The 15,328-nt window shown below is 42.9% G+C and overlaps 6 non-coding genes across 6 annotated transcripts; 5 read left to right on the top strand and 1 right to left on the bottom strand.

Moving 5' to 3' along the window:
- The first annotated feature begins 8,623 nt into the window (after positions 1 to 8,623).
- On the top strand, positions 8,624 to 8,814 carry LOC140306093 (U2 spliceosomal RNA). Its single transcript, XR_011915453.1, has one exon. It is a non-coding gene; the product is annotated as a U2 spliceosomal RNA (small nuclear RNA).
- Positions 8,815 to 9,202: 388 nt separating this feature from the next.
- Positions 9,203 to 9,316, top strand: LOC140306357 (U5 spliceosomal RNA). Its single transcript, XR_011915673.1, has one exon. It is a non-coding gene; the product is annotated as a U5 spliceosomal RNA (small nuclear RNA).
- A 275-nt stretch (positions 9,317 to 9,591) lies between these two features.
- Positions 9,592 to 9,782, top strand: LOC140306289 (U2 spliceosomal RNA). The gene has a single exon (XR_011915611.1). It is a non-coding gene; the product is annotated as a U2 spliceosomal RNA (small nuclear RNA).
- Positions 9,783 to 10,193: 411 nt separating this feature from the next.
- LOC140306324 (U5 spliceosomal RNA) lies at positions 10,194 to 10,307 on the top strand. Its single transcript, XR_011915642.1, has one exon. It is a non-coding gene; the product is annotated as a U5 spliceosomal RNA (small nuclear RNA).
- Positions 10,308 to 10,582: 275 nt separating this feature from the next.
- LOC140306198 (U2 spliceosomal RNA) lies at positions 10,583 to 10,770 on the top strand. The gene has a single exon (XR_011915549.1). It is a non-coding gene; the product is annotated as a U2 spliceosomal RNA (small nuclear RNA).
- Positions 10,771 to 14,945: 4,175 nt separating this feature from the next.
- Positions 14,946 to 15,133, bottom strand: LOC140306152 (U2 spliceosomal RNA). The gene has a single exon (XR_011915507.1). It is a non-coding gene; the product is annotated as a U2 spliceosomal RNA (small nuclear RNA).
- Between the last annotated feature and the right edge of the window lie 195 nt (positions 15,134 to 15,328).

Raw genomic sequence — 15,328 nt, forward strand, 5'->3', positions numbered from 1 at the left:
CCAGCTCCACCACCCATGCCAGAGCGGCGCGGTCACCCGGTACAGAGCCAGCAGCCACCACCCCAAGGCCCCTAAGGGACCCCGCCCCACACCGCAAGACAGCCCAACCCGCAAGCCCCCAAAACTGCCCTCCAAGCCCGACACACAGTCCCCCCTAGCAATGACCAACCCGGTCCCCACGACCCGAGAGACCACCAGACGCCCGAAGCCACACAGCCCCCCCCAGCACACACCCAACCGCCCAGAGCGATTTCTAAACTGGTTAATATACAGATTGTTCTTCGCTTTCCAGTTCATGAGAATAGTTTTCTTTGCTATACATAACACTGTGAGGATCATGTGTGCTAAGCTAAATTCCACGTTGATGTTGTCTAAGTCACCCAGTATGCACAGTGTGGGGCATGCAGGAATGCTACACTTTAGCCATGTTGATAGGTCCGCACAGACTTCAAGCCAGAACTTCTGGACAGGCGCACAAAACCACAAAGCGTGTGCATAATCATCAGATGTGTTATCTGTGCAATGTGAGCAGATGTTTGAGTGTGTTAGACCCATCCTGAACATCCTTTGTCCTGTATAGTGTGTTTTATGAAGAATTTTGTATTGTATGAGCTGTAAATTAGGATTTTGAGTCATTCTGAAGGTGTTCAAACATATTTGTGGCCAGAAGCTATGACTAGAACTGATGGATAAATCTGCCTCCCATTTTGAGGACGGTAGAGACATTGTGTCATCTATCTTAGACAATAATTTATACATTTTTGATAGTAGTTTTGGGGTGCAGATGCTTAGAAATTCTGCTACCCTAATCGGGAGTTGTAAGTCTGGTTGGTGGAGGATATATTTCTTTGTTATTATAGACTTAAGTTGTTGATATTCTAGGAATTTATTGCTGCCTATCTCATGTTGTGATATGAGCTCATCAAATGAAATAAATTGTCCATTTTGGATTATATGTTCCAGATGTTTGATTCCTTTGATCTTCCACAGAGTAAAGTTTAGCATTTTTTTGTTTTGCAGGATGTCAGGATTGTTCCAGATGGGTGTAAGCTTACACGGGACAAGTGAAGACTTTGTTATTTTAAGAAATTCCCACCAGGCTGTCAGAGAGGTGCTGATGTTAATGCTTTTGAAACATTTGTGATTTTTTACGTTTTGACTAATAAGTGGCAGGTCAGAGATTTCCAGATTATCACACAATGCTTGTTCTATATTTATCCATGTTCATCTATTGGGCTAGGTTTAAACCATTTTGATATATACCGTAACCTATTGGCTAAGGAATAGTGCTGAAAATTAGGTAAATCTAATCCACCACTGTCCTTGGTCTTCTGTAGGGTTTTTAAACTAATACGTGGTGGTTTGTTTTTCCACAGAAATTTAGAGATGCATGAATCTAGTGACTTAAACCAAGTAGCAGGTTGGTTTTATGGGGATCATTGAGAACAAATAGTTAACTTTTGGTAGTGTCATCATTTTAATGGTTGTAACTCTCCCCATAAGTGATATAGGTAAGGACTTCCAACGAGAGAGATTGTCCTCTACTGTCTTTAATAATTGCACATAAATTAGCTTTGTTAGCTCTGAGAGCCTGGAGGAAATGTTTATGCCTAAATATCTAATATTTCCTGACTGTAAAGTGATCGCAGGTATATTCTGGACCCTACAGTTAATGGGCAGAACTGTGGTCTTAGACCAATTGATAGAGTAGTCAGAAAGTGCTGAGAATTTATTTATGAGTGTGATCGTGTGAGTGAGAGACGTCTGTGAGTTCTGAAGGAAAAGTAATACATCATCAGCATAAAGACTTATTTTATGCTCAATATTTTGGGGTTGGATGTCTTTAATATTTCTATCTTGTCTGATAGCAGCTGCTAAAGGTTTGATGAAAATAGCAAAAAGTGAGGGAGAAAGTGAGCAACCCTGTCTTGTACTTCTCTGCAGACTGAAGCTTGGAGAAGTTTGATCATTTGTCCTGACACTTGCATTTGGGGAGTCAGTTATTTTCTTGTGAGGAGATAAGAGGCTTTAATAATAATATCTTGCAAGAGAGAACAACACAGTACAGAATACAGAGTTGCTCTGACCACTGAAGCAAAAACACACAGTTATATTGCCCGCTCATCACGTCATCTGTTTTTGGGTATAATTGATTGTTCTTCTAACTTTCCTCCCCAACCATCAGTTGAGGTTACCCAGACACCCTCGTAAATACCAGCCTAACCCTGTCCCCCCTAAAGTGCAGCTATCTCATTATAACAAGCCCACCATTGTAAAGAGGAATTTAAGAAAACAGGGCAGGTTGGTACCTTGCAGCTCGGTCATTTGCAGGTTATACACAGTAACACTCAATACAATGCATATAAGAATTATTTTCCATTACATTCCTCCCTTTTGATTATAATAATACCATTATATTAATCAACCCAAAAGAAACAAGGAAAATAATAACTTTATCTGTAAAACATCAGCCTGCATTTGCACACAACGTGAGTTTAAAATGCAGGCATCATAGTAATAAAGGGTCCAATGATAAACAATCAAAACATGAACAATTAAACATGATTATCTTCATCCCTCTCTAAGTCAGCGTCACTAGAGGAAAAATTTTGAAAGCAAGAAAGTTATTTGAGTCATTTGGTCTTTTTCACACTGTTGTTTAGATGGACTACATAAAAGGATGTCATCCACATACTGCAAAAGAGCAGAGCCTGTGGTTGATTGAAGTTAATCCAGACTAGCTTTGAGGGCAGCATTGTAAATAGTGGGACTTTCACAGTACCCCTGGCATAACCGGGTAAAAGTCCAAGATCTCCCTTCAAACTAAAAAGCAAACCAAAATGGGCTATCAGGGTGCACTGGCGACAAGTCAACCACTGAGAAAAACTGTGCATCTGATGTAATTTGAGACAAAATAGTGTGTGGGTTGGGCACAGTAGGAGCATGTGGCTGAACTGCAGCATTCACCGCTTGGAGGTCCTGTACAAAACGCCATTCATTTGGCTGGCCAGCATCTTCAATCTTTTTAACAGGAAACAATGGAGTAAGCACAGGTGAATTTTCAAAAGGAACAATAACGCCTGTTTTCTGAAAAGATTGAAAAACAGGTTTAATCCCTTTAATTGCTTCAGGCTTAAAAGGGTATTGTTTTTTACATGGACAAAAGTCTGATTTAGGGGTGACAATTACTGGTTCACAGCCTTTTATCAACCCCACATCATATTTGCTCTTAGCCCAAAGATCATTGGGCACTTCAGCCAACATGGGTATCGAAGACAAATCTGTTTCAGATAAAAAACATGCTTCAAAATGTGATTCTGTGGTAGGAATTAAGTCCACAGTTCTTTGACAATGCATTGTACTCAAAAATGTTTTTTTGTATGCTGACAATCGTTCAGAAAACATCAAATTTGGATCAGCAGGTGAAACAGTCCACTCCATTTCTTTCTGACATGTAGCAACAAACTCTCCCACAACTTGTCACTGCCAGTGTGTACGTTTGGCCAAGGAAATGTGAGGGCGAGTACCACAAACATTAAAAAAATCGAAGTGCTCTGGAGTCAATAAAGTAGGCGCACATATTTTTTCACTTCTTCTCATAGTCATTGTCAGGCCCCAAAGAAATGTGTGATGTGCAGTGCAAATCAGTAGGTTGCATGAAATCAGAAAGGGGTGAAACTAACGCTTTTGCTTCTTCCACTAGTTGTTGTGAAAAAGGAGAGCTGGGAAGTTTCCACTCATAAGCATATGTAAGTGCCGATGAATCAAACTGCACTGCTGTGAAAACTTTGTCAGGCTGTAACATAACCTTAACACCCTCTGGTGTAGAAGTTAAAATAATGCCTAATTTACACATGAGATCACAGCCCATCAGGTTAATGGGACACAACTCTGATAACAAAAATGAGTGTTTGAAGGAGAGCTCATCGGGAGTGACAACACGCAATGGGCATTGTCATTTTCTCCTTCACAACCTGGCCTGATGCAGACATACATTAAACGTGGTTTCCACTTAACTTTGGAGGACAATCAAACTCCCCTGACGTCACTACTGATGAACATAAGTTCCTATATTCTGAGAGAAATATCTTTGCTCTAGGACGGAAATAGCATGCAAAACTTTACTACGTGAATCACAGTCGGCAAGCGTTGCTTCACTACACAGAGCAGGAAAAATGTGTGAGTGTGTTTGTGCTATCACCCATTAGTGGAGGCTCCGCTGCCGCGTGACGTCCAGAACCTGCCTCCCACCCTCAGTCAGCCTTTTGCCCAATTTCATCACTTTTTAGCTGTGGACAGTCCTTCTTCCAGTGTCCAGTCTGGCCACAGTAAAAACAAATATTCGGATCATAGCTCTGGCGTGGCCCATTTCGACCTCCTCTCCCACACGTCCACGTCTTCGACTTCGGCCTCGTCCTCTGTTTACACCAACTGCGTAATACATAGTCATGGTTGCCAAATGCAGCTCCTTTTCACACTTGTCCCTTTTGGTTGTCTTACGCGTCTCAACTTGGTTCTGAGCATGGCGAGCATATCGGCGAACGTCAGCCAAACGAGGACCCTCACACCATCCCACGTAAATGTTCTTTACTTCAGTGGCGACATCTATATAATATTGTCTGGGTCCCGTTAAAACATGTATTTTTCCCATCTAATTCCTTGTTTGCTTTAAAACAAGTATTCCCCATTTTCTATCCCTTCAGTAGCCAACCAGTTTGTATGGAGTACACTGGAGCAACTTGACTCATCAGTAAAACACTGCTTTTGTTGTCACCGCAAGGCTTCCCCCGTCGGTTGTTTCACTGAGACACTACTGAGTAACTACAACTCAACACAGTTTATACACATAACATTCATATACATACTAACAAACAAACAAACAATCATTTATCGCAATTTTCTCATCTCTGTTTGAACGTACACCCAGGTAAATATTCCTGTAGTCTTCTCATACCGACTATGGACCCATTCATTGTTTAACTTCACTGTTTTGCAAATCCTAATTGAATATTACACATTGACATTGAACTTTACTGGATAAGCAGGTCTTCATTGCATTCAGCAGCCTATATGTGAGCATCTATGTGTAAGCTGTTCTTCTTTGCATTTATCAGCAGCAAGCAATTCTTCACTGCACATGCATATGTAAATAGTAAAACAATTCCAATGTGTTAGCGAAACCTTCTATATCACAGTGGTTTCTAAGGTCTATTTTAAGTTCTTTGCCATCAGTGAGATGACATTGTTTACAAAGTGTGTCTAAGTATCACTGAAGATCTTTTCAGGAATTTCAAATCTAGAAATGAGTTATTTTACGCGTGATTTTGCTACTGAGAGTGCATCTGCTTGTGCACATGGAAATATTTCAGACCATTTGGTAAAAACCTCTGTTGTCACTGAGCAGAATCGTTTCCCTTAACATTAATTTAGTTCAATGAAATCTACACAATAATGAAATAATGAAATCCAAACAAATATGTTGAAAAAGATACACTGGCTTAGGGAATTATCTTCGTTTTGGTCTTAGATTGCCCTGTGGAATGTATTTTGCACATATTTGACCTGCTAGACAAAACTTTATTCATTTATTTATTCTAAAAAAAAAAATTCAATAATTAGTAAAACCATATGCTGTAAAAACCTTGTTCATTATTGCTTCCATCCCTCCTGTTAAGACATGACATGGTGCGTGGCTCAATACTGCAGCATATTTAAACAAATTCTTTGGCAGTATGGTTTTCCTTCCGGTCATTCATACGAGTCTATTGTAGATGGCAATTGAATAACATCTAATAATGCTAAAATATTTGTAGTTTATACATTTAGCTGTGGATGTCAACATACCTGTTTTTCCAATGCTGTGTTAACACATGTACAGTTGAGAAGGCATACTGACTGTCAGTGTAAACGTTAACAACCTTTTTGTTATTTAATTTACAAGCTTCAGTTAAAGCTACCAATTCGACTGCTTGAACAGAGTAATTTTTTGGTAGTGGTTGTTTTAAGAAAACTTCAGTTTCTGTTACTACTGCAAATCCTGTAGCATTTGTGCCATCAGGGTTTTTTGCTTGACCTGTTGAATAAATATAGTTATTTCTGCATTTTCATAACGTATATCAGTTAAGTCTGGCCTGGGTAAAACACTGATGGTTATTTCTGACATGCAATCATGAGGCTTTCCATCTGTGGGGTAGGTAGCAGTGTGGATGGATTAAGTGTAGCACATCTCTCGACAACAAGGTGTGGCTGTGAAAGAAGAACTGTTATGTAGGAGAGATGTCTGGTAAAGATATTTTGTTAAGTAACCATATCACAGCCACTGCATGAGGTACCTTAAGTGTTAATGGGTGAAATAACACCATTATTGTTGATGCCTGCACTGCCAATGGCTTCTGGCCATTGATTCAAAAGTACGATCTCGTCCCTTTTTCCCCCTTTCAGTGGACACTGGCCCCTAATTACCGCAATTCAGCAGGGGGTCTTTCATTAGGAGTACTGGACTCCCCCGTGCACGGTTTCAGCTCCGACCCTGGAAAGCGGAAAAAACGTTGAGATCTGGTTTGAGGACCCAATTGTTGAGAAAAGTCTCTCAATGAGACTCAGAGTTGCTGGAGTCAGTTAATGCAAATGTTTAATCTTGCAGCAAGTTCAAGAATGTGTGTGTGTATGGGTGTATGTGTGCGAACGTGTGTGAGTTTGTGTGTGTGAGAGTTTAAAGAACCTGTTATCAACAGGCAGGTCTTAACTAGTATGGCACAGGTCCAGCCTGTCTCATCTTTTTTGGAAGGTCCAGCGCTCGGCCGTAACCCTTCTGTCTGTTTGGACTCTCACATACATTCGGTTAATCATAGAAAAACGAGAACAAAACTTTTTAGCCCCTTAAATTCATAAAACAGACATGGTGCAGTTATTTCCATTCTAGAAAATAAGAGTAATCACCACCATTCCTATAAATTCTGGATATTCTAACAATCTGAATCTTTTTTAAATGTTCGATGAAGCCCTTTGCTGTTCTGTTTAGAGACTCAGCTGATCATAAACCAAGTTTTGCTCTTGAACCAAGCTTCTAAACTCTTCACCTTTTTCATTTCTCAGTTAGTATTCACTTTAAAACTGATTAAAAGAAAAATTAAATGAATGCCTATCAACAAATGTGGGATCTAAACTCTAGTGCTTTCTCTAAAATAATTTCCTTTCTCAATTCAGAAATGTGTGTGTGTAAGTCACAACACCCGTGACACCAAAACGGCTTTCTTTTCTCTCTTTTCTCTACACTCTGCACTGTGAGCGCACACACCAAATCAGAAAGGCTTTTTTCTCTCTTTTCTACATTATGGACTGTGGGGACACAAAACCGCTCTCTCTCTTTTTTTTTTGATTGTGTGCCAGGGCGTTGTCTCACGTATTAGATTATGCTTAAGATACGAATAGGTTTATCAGTCACATCAGAATCCATACATACTGATCCTCCCGTAATAAAATGGTCGGATCTTATCAAACACACTTTGTTTCTTGTGACAAGTCAGCGAAACAGCGTATACACGTCAAGACACTGAATCAAGTTTGCCACAAGAACTCATAAGTTTGGCAGTATTGCTCTGCCGTCAGCAATCATACACCCATTTTATTTTCATGAGACATGTGCAGGCACCTGTTCATCTACTGTTCTATCACTATGAATTAGTTTATCTATTATCAATAAGGATACTTCTACAACTACTATCAAAGTATGTCCGGACTTCTTATGTTGTCAGTTGCTATATATGAATAAGTGGGTTGCTACTGAAAAGCATTAAGCATGTCACACAGCCCAAACATATAACATTTCAGGACACACCACACAGTTAACAACCACAGTGAAGCGTGTCAAAGCCCAAACATGTAACATTCAACAGGACACTTACACAACACATTCAAATCAAACAGTCAGACAACATACAAGAACATATACCCCAGCCGGCATTGCTCCCTGCCTATTTTCCTACAACTCACTATGTGTGTGCACACCTTTATTCACAAACTCTTCAACTTATACTCTTTTACCGAAGCTGCTACAGCTCGATTGGCCAAATACCCTTAGATCCTATTTCGGTGAATTTGACATCTGCCTTGTATGTAACAGATTAGCGGTTTAGCAGTTTTAATTTAGTTTGAGTGAAGGAATTCATTTTATAGCAAAATCCGAAATCGTGAAGAACTCATGAAAGTAAGCTTATTCTCGGATTCCTGAAACTTTAGATTTGCTCTTTCTTTTACTGCAAAGTACAACGTTGAGCAGCACTAATGAGTTGTTTCTATTTTTGGCAGGCTTTACCTTTGCGGATGAAGCCCTTTCTGTCTGTGCAAAAGAAATCTTGTTACTGTGCAGAGTGACTTCTCTGAGTAGAGTCGCCTTACTTGTTGCGACTGTGCCGATGTTCGAAGCTGGAGTGCAAAGTTGTTGCTTGAATGGTGCTCGCTGGAGCGTGTGGTAGTGTAAAGTTATACCATTTAAAAGGGCTGAAGAGTGCTCAGTGCAGCGGGTGGGCGGAGGTGCAAAGTGACACTATGGCCATAAAAAGAACACCGCTACAAGTGCGCATTGTGCCAGGAAGGGCCCTCGGACGGGAACCAGTGGACAGTTATCGCTTCTCGGCCTTTTGGCTAAGATCAAGTGTAGTATCTGTTATTATCAGTTTAATGTCTGATATGTCCTCTATGCGAGGACTACATATTAAATGGATTTTTATCAATAGGAGTTGAAAAAGGAGCTTACTCCGTTCACTCCAAGCATCGACCCGGTACTGCAGTGCCGCTGGGAACAGTGCGCTCTCCTCTGCTCTTGTGAAAAAGCAAACAGCGGTGCAGGATGGAAGTTTCTTTTAATCTGCTGAGAAAAGAGAGTGAATGCGAAGCAGACTTTAACACGGCTCTGGGAGCGAGCCGAGTGCGGGCTAACCGGGAGAATTGCTTGAAAGAAACGCGACACCGAATGAGCAGTCAGAACAAAGCCTCAATACGGTGTTCCCGTGTTGTTTGTGGCTGCCTTGTCTTTTGCACAGAGTAAAAGACAAGGCAGCCATCGAATAGGGCCCGATTGTTCCTACTTGGTCAGCCGAGGAGCAAGGGGGGGGAGCAAGCGTCTCAACCAAGCAAAGCTCACCATGGGGAAGGTGGCTATGCCAACTAGCCTGATGCCCTGCTCCCGCAGTGATGGATAATCGTACACTGGTTTCTCTTCATAATGTACAAGTCTTTCGCCTTTTACTAAAGACTCCCGTGGAGAGCAGCACTAATGAATTGTTCCTATTTTTGGCAGGCTTTACCTTTGCGGGTGAAGCCCTCTCTGTCTGTGCAAAAGAAATCTTGTTACTGTGCAGAGTGACTTCTCTGAGTAGAGTCGCCTTACTTGTTGCGACTGTGCCGATGTTGCTTGAATGGTGCTCGCTGGAGCGTGCGGTAGTGTAAAGTTATACCATTTAAAAGGGTTGAAGAGTGCTCAGTGCAGCGGGTGGGCGGAGGTGCAAAGTGACACTATGGCCATAAAAAGAACACCGCTACAAGTGCGCATTGTGCCAGGAAGGGCCCTCGGACGTGAACCAGTGGACAGTTATCGCTTCTCGGCCTTTTGGCTAAGATCAAGTGTAGTATCTGTTCTTATCAGTTTAATGTCTGATATGTCCTCTATGCGAGGACTACATATTAAATGGATTTTTATCAATAGGAGTTGAAAAAGGAGCTTGCTCCGTTCACTCCAAGCATCGACCCGGTACTGCAGTGCCGCTGGGAACGGTGCGCTCTCCTCTGCTCTTGTGAAAAAGCAAGCAGCGGTGCAGGATGGAAGTTTCAGGGAGCCTAAGATGAAACTTTCTTTTAATCTGCTGAGAAAAGAGAGTGAATGCGAAGCAGACTTTAACACGGCTCTGGGAGCGAGCCGAGTGCGGGCTAACCGGGAGAATTGCTTGAAAGAAACGCGACACCGAATGAGCAGTCAGAACAAAGCCTCAATACGGTGTTCCCGTGTTGTTTGTGGCTGCCTTGTCTTTGGCACAGAGTAAAAGACAAGGCAGCCATCGAATAGGGCCCGATTGTTCCTACTTGGTCAGCCGAGGAGCAAGGGGGGGGAGCAAGCGTCTCAACCAAGCAAAGCTCACCATGGGGAAGGTGGCTATGCCAACTAGCCTGATGCCCTGCTCCCGCAGTGATGGATAATCGTACTCTGGTTTCTCTTCATAACGTACAAGTCCTTCGCCTTTTACTAAAGACTTCTGTGGAGAGCAGCACTAATGAATTGTTTCTATTTTTGGCAGGCTTTACCTTTGGGGGTGAAGCCCTTTCTGTCTGTGCAAAAGAAATCTTGTTACTGTGCAGAGTGACTTCTCTGAGGAGAGTCGCCTTACTTGTTGCGACTGTGCCGATGTTGCTTGAATGGTGCTCGCTGGAGCGTGCGGTAGTGTAAAGTTATACCATTTAAAAGGGTTGAAGAGTGCTCAGTGCAGCGGGTGGGCGGAGGTGCAAAGTGACACTATGGCCATAAAACGAACACCGCTACAAGTGCGCATTGTGCCAGGAAGGGCCCTCGGACGTGAACCAGTGGACAGATATTGCTTCTCGGCCTTTTGGCTAAGATCAAGTGTAGTATCTGTTCTTATCAGTTTAATATGTGATATGTCTATGCAAGGACTACATATTAAATGGATTTTTATCAATAGGAGTTGAAAAAGGAGCTTACTCCGTTCACTCCAAGCATCGACCCGGTACTGCAGTGCCGCTGGGAACGGTGTGCTCTCCTCTGCTCTTGTGAAAAAGCAAACAGCGGTGCAGGATGGAAGTTTCTTTTAATCTGCTGAGAAAAGAGAGTGAATGCGAAGCAGACTTTAACACGGCTCTGGGAGCGAGCCGAGTGCGGGCTAACCAGGAGAATTGCTTGAAAGAAACGCGACACCGAATGAGCGGTCAGAACAAAGCCTCAATACGGTGTTCCTGTGGTGTTTTTATAAAATGCGGTGTAAAAAAAGGTGTGAATGCCCCATAGAAAACTAAAAGGTGGAGCGGAAGTGTTCGGCTGCAAGAAGGTGTGAATGTCCGACTATATTTGGTGAAAAGCAGGTGAAGCAAGGTCTGAATGCCCAACCTTACATCATCAAAAGCGAGATCAGAGGTTTTTGGCTGCAAGAAGGCCATAGTTGGCCAAAAGCGGGTAAGGTGCGAATGATCGGCTAAATATCAACAAAAGTGGGGGCGGAGGTCTTCGGATGCAAGTGGGTGTGAATATCCCACCATACAAGTATGGTGGAGAGGAAGCTGTGAATGGCCGACCATAGTTTGCAAAAAGCGGGTGAGAAAAGGTGCGAATGTCCAACCATACATGATCAAAACAGGGAGCGGAGGTGTTTGGCTGCGACAAGGTGTGAATAATTATTATTATTAATAATAATTAATGAAAAGCGGGCAACAAGTAGGTTCGAATGCCCAACCATACATCATCAAAAGCAGGAGTGGATGTGTTCGGCTACAAGAAGGTTTGAATGTCCGAGCATAGTTTGTAAAAAGCGGGTAAGAAAAGGTTCGAATGCCCGAACATACACCATCAAAAGAGGGAGCGGAGGTGTTCCGCTGTAAGACGGTGTGAATGTCCGACCATAGTTGGTAAAAAGTGGGTATGAAAAGGTTCGAATGCCCAAATTCGGCTGCAAAAAACTGTGTTCGGCTGCAAAAAGGTGTGAATGTTCGACTAAATTTTGTAAAAAGCGGGTAAGACAAGGTGCGAATGCCTGACAATGTATGATCAAAAGCGGGAGCGGAGGTGTTCAGCTGCAAGAAGGTCTAAATGTCCATTTTTAATTGCTAGAAAACATGAAAGAAAATTTTCGAAAATCAATCCGCACATGATCATAAGTGGGAGAGGAGGTGTTCAGCTGCAAGAAGGTGTGAATGTCCTACCATAATTGCTGAAAAATGTGTTAGAAACGGTAAGAATGCCGGACCATACATCATCAAAAGCTAGAGAGGTGGTGTTCGGCTGCAAGTAGGTGTGAATGTCTGACTAAAGTTCAAATATATTAACAAAAGCGGGAGGAGAGGTCTTCGGATGAGTGGTTGAGAATTTCCAACCATAATCTATAAAATGCGGTGAAAAAAAAGGTGTGATAGATACCTAAAAGGTGGAGCGGAAGTGTTCGGCTGCAAGAAGGTGTGAATGTTATATATATAGTTGGTGAAAAGCAGGAAAAGCAAGGTCTGAATGCCCAATCTTACATCATCAAAAGCGAGATCAGAGGTGTTTGGCGGCAAGAAAACGGGTAAGGTGTGAATGACCGACTAAATATCAACAAAAGTGGGGGCGGAGGTCTTCGGATGCAAGTGGGTGTGAATATCCCACCATACAAGTATGGTGGAGAGGAAGCTGTGAATGGCCGACCATAGTTTGCAAAAAGCGGGTGAGAAAAGGTGCGAATGTCCAACCATACATGATCAAAACAGGGAGCGGAGGTGTTTGGCTGCGACAAGGTGTGAATGTCCACCCATAATTAATGAAAAGCGGGCAACAAGTAGGTTCGAATGCCCAACCATACATCAACAAAATCAGGAGTGGATGTGTTTGGCTACAAGAAGGTTTGAATGTCCGAGCATAGTTTGTAAAAAGCGGGTAAGAAAAGGTGCGAATGCCCGACAAAGTATGATCAAAAGAGGGTGGAGGTTTCCGGCTACAAGAAGGTTTGAATGTACGACCATAGTTTGTAAAAAGCGGGTAAGAAAAGGTGCGAATGCCCGAACATACACCATCAAAAGAGGGAGCGGAGGTGTTCCACTGAAAGACGGTGTGAATGTCCGACCATAGTTGGTAAAAAGCGGGTAAGAAAAGGTTCGAATGCCCGAATATATACCATCAAAAGCGGAAGCGGAGGTGTTCGGTTGTAAGAAGTTGTGAACGTCCGAATTTAGTCGAACACCTTTTTGCAGCCGAACACAGTTTTTTGCAGCCGAATTTGGGCATTCGAACCTTTTCATACCCACTTTTTACCAACTATGGTCGGACATTCACACCGTCTTACAGCGGAACACCTCCGCTCCCTCTTTTGATGGTGTATGTTCGGGCATTCGAACCTTTTCTTACCCGCTTTTTACAAACTATGCTCGGACATTCAAACCTTCTTGTAGCCGAACACATCCACTCCTGATTTTGTTGATGTATGGTTGGGCATTCGAACCTACTTGTTGCCCGCTTTTCATTAATTATGGGTGGACATTCACACCTTGTCGCAGCCAAACACCTCCGCTCCCTGTTTTGATCATGTATGGTTGGACATTCGCACCTTTTCTCACCCGCTTTTTGCAAACTATGGTCGGCCATTCACAGCTTCCTCTCCACCATACTTGTATGGTGGGATATTCACACCCACTTGCATCCGAAGACCTCCGCCCCCACTTTTGTTGATATTTAGTCGGTCATTCACACCTTACCCGTTTTCTTGCCGCCAAACACCTCTGATCTCGCTTTTGATGATGTAAGATTGGGCATTCAGACCTTGCTTTTCCTGCTTTTCACCAACTATATATATAACATTCACACCTTCTTGCAGCCGAACACTTCCGCTCCACCTTTTAGGTATCTATCACACCTTTTTTTTCACCGCATTTTATAGATTATGGTTGGAAATTCTCAACCACTCATCCGAAGACCTCTCCTCCCGCTTTTGTTAATATATTTGAACTTTAGTCAGACATTCACACCTACTTGCAGCCGAACACCACCTCTCTAGCTTTTGATGATGTATGGTCCGGCATTCTTACCGTTTCTAACACATTTTTCAGCAATTATGGTAGGACATTCACACCTTCTTGCAGCTGAACACCTCCTCTCCCACTTATGATCATGTGCGGATTGATTTTCGAAAATTTTCTTTCATGTTTTCTAGCAATTAAAAATGGACATTTAGACCTTCTTGCAGCTGAACACCTCCGCTCCCGCTTTTGATCATACATTGTCAGGCATTCGCACCTTGTCTTACCCGCTTTTTACAAAATTTAGTCGAACATTCACACCTTTTTGCAGCCGAACACACTTTTTTGCAGCCGAATTTGGGCATTCGAACCTTTTCATACCCACTTTTTACCAACTATGGTCGGACATTCACACCGTCTTACAGCGGAACACCTCCGCTCCCTCTTTTGATGGTGTATGTTCGGGCATTCGAACCTTTTCTTACCCGCTTTTTACAAACTATGCTCGGACATTCAAACCTTCTTGTAGCCGAACACATCCACTCCTGCTTTTGATGATGTATGGTTGGGCATTCGAACCTACTTGTTGCCCGCTTTTCATTAATTATGGGTGGACATTCACACCTTGTCGCAGCCAAACACCTCCGCTCCCTGTTTTGATCATGTATGGTTGGACATTCGCACCTTTTCTCACCCGCATTTTGCAAACTATGGTCGGCCATTCACAGCTTCCTCTCCACCATACTTGTATGGTGGGATATTCACACCCACTTGCATCCGAAGACCTCCGCCCCCACTTTTGTTGATATTTAGCCGATCATTCGCACCTTAACCGCTTTTGGCAAACTATGGCCTTCTTGCAGCCAAAAACCTCTGATCTCGCTTTTGATGATGTAAGGTTGGGCATTCAGACCTTGCTTCACCTGCTTTTCATCAAATATAGTCGGACATTCACACCTTCTTGCAGCCGAACACTTCCGCTCCACCTTTTAGTTTTCTATGGGGCATTCACACCTTTTTTTACACCGCATTTTATAAAAACACCAAAGGAACACCGTATTGAGGCTTTGTTCTGACCGCTCATTCGGTGTCGCGTTTCTTTCAAGCAATTCTCCTGGTTAGCCCGCACTCGGCTCGCTCCCAGAGCCGTGTTAAAGTCTGCTTCGCATTCACTCTCTTTTCTCAGCAGATTAAAAGAAACTTCCATCCTGCACCGCTGTTTGCTTTTTCACAAGAGCAGAGGAGAGCGCACCGTTCCCAGCAGCACTGCAGTACCGGGTCGATGCTTGGAGTGAACGGAGCAAGCTCCTTTTTCAACTCCTATTGATAAAAATCCATTTAATATGTAGTCCTTGCATAGACATATCACATATTAAACTGATAAGTACAGATACTACACTTGATCTTAGCCAAAAGGCCGAGAAGCGATATCTGTCCACTGGTTCACGTCCGAGGGCCCTTCCTGGCACAATGCGCACTTGTAGCGGTGTTCGTTTTATGGCCATAGTGTCACTTTGCACCTCCGCCCACCCGCTGCACTGAGCACTCTTCAACCCTTTTAAATGGTATAACTTTACACTACCGCACGCTCCAGCAAGCACCATTCAAGCAACAACTTTGCACT

This window comes from Leuresthes tenuis, unplaced genomic scaffold (genome assembly GCF_036924035.1).
Source record: "Leuresthes tenuis unplaced genomic scaffold, fLeuTen1.0.hap1 SCAF_4, whole genome shotgun sequence".
NCBI lineage: Eukaryota > Metazoa > Chordata > Actinopteri > Atheriniformes > Atherinopsidae > Leuresthes > Leuresthes tenuis.